Source organism: Lytechinus pictus, chromosome 6 (assembly GCF_037042905.1).
Source record: "Lytechinus pictus isolate F3 Inbred chromosome 6, Lp3.0, whole genome shotgun sequence".
NCBI lineage: Eukaryota > Metazoa > Echinodermata > Echinoidea > Temnopleuroida > Toxopneustidae > Lytechinus > Lytechinus pictus.
In genome coordinates this window covers 13,448,985-13,454,475 of record NC_087250.1, presented here as the reverse complement: position 1 = coordinate 13,454,475, position 5,491 = coordinate 13,448,985, and positions in this window count along the sequence as shown.

Genomic DNA, 5,491 nt, shown 5'->3' with positions numbered 1-5,491 from the left:
GGCGACTCGTTACAAATTTTCCCACATTGTTTGCCCCCTCAAAATATTTGGTTCATTACGCAACTGGGTTGAATAAATTTGTTGTGTAAAAGCTATATTCTGTATATACCCGCGATTTGATCAAAAAGCTGCAATCTGCGAGGTTTAAATGCCTTTGATATCATGCAAGACCCCAACCGCATAATTGTTTGAGACACACAGTTTGTTCTTTATTTAAATAAAAACGCGCTTAGACTCAGTTTTCAGGTCGGAATATCAAAAAATGTTAGCTCGCGCTTCACACTTTCATTATTTAATCGGTGATCCTCTTCATTATAATCACTAAAACAGTCCTAATTCTCTTTTTACGTTACTATATTAAAATTTCGGCTCGCGCTTCGCGCTCGCATTGTTTAGTTGGACACATATCTTTGTTATGATGATTATAAAAACTGCTCACAATCCTCAGGTCTGAAGACATAAAATATCAAAGAATTTGAGCTCACACTTCGCACTCGCATATTATATTAAGACCACGTGAGATACCTTATCTTGTTTATAACAATAAAAACTAAAACTTCAGTCTTTAGTTAGGAATAACCCCTGAAAAACCAAAAAAAAAAATCAGATTATAGCGGCCAATCGAGAAAAATGTTGATGAAAATATTTTTAGCCCCCCCCCTTTTGGCGAAATCTGGATCCCCCCCCTGTTATTTAGGGTATACGCCTATGATCGTTCACTCCCTTTGCAGGGGCCGCGGAAGCGGGGGGGGGGGGGGGGGGGGCTTCGGCACCCACTTTTTCCAAAACTGTGAAAAACGTGAAAATGACCATAGGATTGTGATTGTTTGCATTATGGTCACTCCACACACACACTTTTGGCTCAGCCCCCCCCCCCATTTTGAAAACCGTTCCGGCCGCAGCCCCAGCTTTGAAAGCACCCCGTGTCTCTGTCTGCCAAAATTTCTGAACCCCGGCCTTTATTTCACGGGCTTTTCCTGCTTGAGAGACGTACCCCCTAAATCCGGAACACGTACATGTACCCTAATATATCTCAGGTGAGTTCTCATTCAAACCCTCTATCTAAGCTAGGACAGACACCCCCCCCCCCTTCATCTCAGGTATAAGCTGTCATTACAATAGAGGTTCCCTGCATGATGTCATGTTGGAGGACATGCAAAACAATAGCAAAACCATAAAAACAATGAATGTTCATAGTCTAATGCACGAGTTTTTATTGTTTGTCCTCATCAATCCAATATGGCTGCTTAATTGTAGCTATATTAGGAAAGATTTTTAAATATCTCAGGAGTCCAAAGAGATGATCGAGAGACAGAGTGAAAAAAAACACCCCCTTTTTTTTACAATTCGCGGGCCGGACTTGTCCCGCGAAAACCCCTCTATTACGGACAATTTTGGAACACGCATGCATGCGGTCCTTCCGACCCCGGAGTGGGGGGGGGGGGGGGGCGGGGTGCAGGGGAACCCAGTTTTCTCCAACCGAAATAGGTCAAAACATGGTATTGGTAGCCCGGGGGGGGGGGGGTCAGAAGTATTATTGTACACATGCGTGACCAAACTATTTCCAAACGGCGCCCCCTCAACGAGTTTTTCCCTGTGTGCAAAATTACCCCGGCCATAAACAACTTTTTCGCGGGCATCATTTACACATTTTGGCCCTTAATCAAGTTGTCACGAGCCATAACCCCTTAACAAGTTTTGTCTACTTGCTAACAATAAGCTTGTTTATGTCCCCCCCCCCCCACCCCCCATCGGGAAGAACCCGACCACTTTTCAGAAACGAGGAGGAAAAAGCCCCGGGGAAAAAATTAGGGAATTACCCTAAACACGTTTGGCTAGTCTTAAAAAAAAATGCTTTGGAAAAAAGCATACCCTATACGTTTGACCCCGCGATTGACCATTGACCATTCTTTCAAACGCACCCTTTAAAAAAAAAAAAATCGGTGTTTTTGATACCCTAACGAGGGCATGCACACGCTGCCCGAGTCCAAAACTGAAGAAAAACACCCCTTTTAACGCGTTTTTTTTTTTTTTTTTTTTTTTTTTTTGGGGGGGGGGGGGCATGTGTAAAGCAATATATTTGACTGCCCCCCCCCCCCGGACGGTATAGGTCTCCTAATTTACTCCGAAAATTCCTGGAATTCTACAAAATATCTCGGAATTTTACAAATGTTCACAGTCTTTAATACATGTTACACTTCTTTTCTATATAGGGCCCAGTTCCGTATAATGAGCCAAAACTTTTTGAGGGGGCGGAGTATGACCGCATCGGATAAAAGATAACAAAGTATTATTAAATGTTAAAGTTTATTAATATTTTGTGAAAACAGTTAAATGCAAGTCGTGATGAATATTCATAAGGTGGTATGTTATGGATCACATCCCTGCTTTCCTTTTTCTTATGTTAATTACATGAAATCATACATGTGTAAATGATGTGCCTCCATTATGATGAAATACTTTGTTGCAGCAATGAATATCGAATAATGCACTTAATCAGTTGTCAGTCCAGTTGTTTTAGTTCTTGGTAGAAAATTTTTGAATTGAGCTAATTTCATATAATAAAATACAAAAGTACAAGTGGTGATATGGCATTATCGGCTCACCTATAATGAATATATTCATGCACTTGACTCAGGGGCCGCGGAAGCGGGGGGGGGGGGGGGGGGAGGGCCTGAAACAGCTAGCCCCCACTTTTTTCCAAAACCGTGTACAAAAAACGAAAAAATGACCATATGATTGTGATTTTTTGCATGGTCAGTCCCCCCCCCCCCCACTTTAAAAACCGCTCCGCGGCCCCTGTGACTATGTACATTATTTTTTTATTCAACTATTTCCCAGATTTTATCGTTGTATTATTTGCAATTTTCCCTTGTAATTTAGGGGGCCTATGTTAACTTGTATGTGCCTTGTTTTTGTTTTTATGATGAATGGAATAAATGCTATATCAAAAAAATAAAATTTCACCGGAATAATGCAAATATTTAAAAATGCAATATCTTTGCTATTCGTTATCCGCTTTTGATCGAATTTTCACCATTTTGCTTTTTGAATTTTGCTCTTTTTAGTGGAATATAAATATCTTCAGCCTGGAGCATACCTTTAAAGGGATGGTCCAGGCTGGAGATATTTATATCTCGATAAATATAGTAAAATTCATAAAGCAAAATGCTGAAAATTTGATCAAAATTGGATAACAAATAATGAAGTTATTGAACTTTAAAAAATTGCATTATTCCTGTAAAACAATTCTAGGCGTATCTTTATGAATATTTAGTAAGTGGGCTGATGATGTCCTATCTTCACTCGTTCTTTTGTATTTTATTATATGAAATTAGGTTTATTCAAAATGTTTCTACCAATAATTAAAACAATTGGATTGACAACCGATTGAGTGCATTAGTTATGTGTATTAGTTATTTATTTCAACTTATTTCATCATAATGGTGATGAATCATTTACACATGTATGAAAAATAAAACATTTATAATTTCATGTAATAACATAATTATTAAGAAAAATGAAGGTGGGGGTGTGACATCATCAGCCCACCCAGCACTGGCGTAACAGGCGGGGGGGGGGGTTGGGGGGCAAGCTGCCCCCTGGCCGATTTCACCGGGAAAATAATAAAAACGGGAAAAAGAGAAAAGGAGGGATAGAAAGGGAAAGGGGAAGGAAAGGGGAAAAGGAAAGGGAAAGGGAAAAGTGAAAAGAAAACGATTTTTTTTTTTTTAATGAAAAAGGAAGGAATTAAGCGGGAAAAGGAACGAAAGAAGAACATTTGAGAAAGAACAAATCATTCCGAAATAGGCCTATGTAATGCAATAGCGTGATGTGAAATCAATCAAAATATGACGGGAAAAGAATGTAAAATAGAATTAGTCAAAAGTTAAATTGGAAAACAATGAAATGGGACAAGAAAACAAAAACCTTAATAACACGACCCGCCTGCCGGATTGACAGTAACGAGAGGGAAGAAAGATGGACAGTATATATACAACATTGTGCTATATAAGCTTGATACATTTTATGCAAATAAGCTACCGGGGCTATGCCCCAGACCCCACGCAGTAGGGGCTCTTCATTTATAACATTCAAATGGCTCTATAACGCCCCCGGCCCCTGCATGTAAGGACCCTTCCTACATTAAGCTTTACGTTCAATCACTGGCATATAGGCGCGGGGGGTCTTGGTTCCACACCCAAGAGGAAATAATATAGGAGACAACGTATGATGAAATTAATGGAAACGATGAAATGTGTTATTTGCTGAATATAATGGAAAAATCTATCACATAATTAGAATTTAATTTCAATAGGCACTTTTTGCAGCCCGCTTTGCTCGCTGGCGACTTTTTACAAATTTTCCCACATTGTTTACCCCCTCAAAATATTCAATTCATTACGCAACTGGGTTGATTAATGTGTTGTGTAAAAGCTATATTCTGTATATACTTTAAATGGCTTTGATATCATGCAAGACCCCAACCGCACTGCACTGCCGTATATGAGTATCGAAGGGTTGGGCCATGGCCCCAAAAGTTCTACAACCAAGAGCAAAAAAAAAAGGAGGAAAGAAAAGAAAAGCAAAAGTGAAGGATATGATTTTATTCATTAATGTAAAAAAAAATCTCAAAGTTAGATTCTCATGAAAAGGTGATTCTTGTTCTCGCTCGCTTCGCTCGCTCGGGACTTATATATTATAAGCAGCTTTTTAGCACATGCGCCATACTGTGCCCCTCGTTTTTTGTACTCTTCACGCTATACTGCCGCAAAGAATCCTGTTCACAGTGGGGTACAGACCACAAAAAAGGAATGGAAAGAGAGAAGAATGAAAAATTTGGATTTTTGTATTGAAAATGTCAAAAATTTTACTCCCTCGCTTCGCTCGCTCGCAACTTTTTTTAAAGATAAATTCTGCCCGATACGCAATATCTGGCCCTCTCAAAATCGTCTCTTCATTACGTTTGTTCATACCATGATATGACCGGGAAATTTTTTACTCTTGCACCCCGGCCCCCCCGTCCCCTGAGCCCACCTAATGAATATTCATGACGATGTGCATATACTGTTTTCACAAAATATTGACAAACTTTATAATTCAATAACTTGATCGTCATTTGTTATCCGATTTGGATGAAATCTTCAGCATTTTGCTTTCTGAATTAATTTTACTCTATTTATTTACTAGATCTAAATATTTTCAGCCCGGGCAATCCCTTTAATATTGAAAGTTGCTATATATGTTTGTAGTTTAAATGTATTTATTTGATTTCCCTGAATTTCCTGTAATTTTTTCACTTCCCGAAAATTGCCTGAAAATAATCTGGATTTCCCGAAACTCGGGAAATTTCCTAGCTTTAAGTGGAAGCACTGGGTCGATCACGGCCCATGGACCAAAAGGAATGCTCTCTATAGCATGGTAGCTGTGATGGGTTTCGTCTAATGCAATGTCGCGCCGTTTTCTTAATTGAAAGAGCGCCAACTGCGTT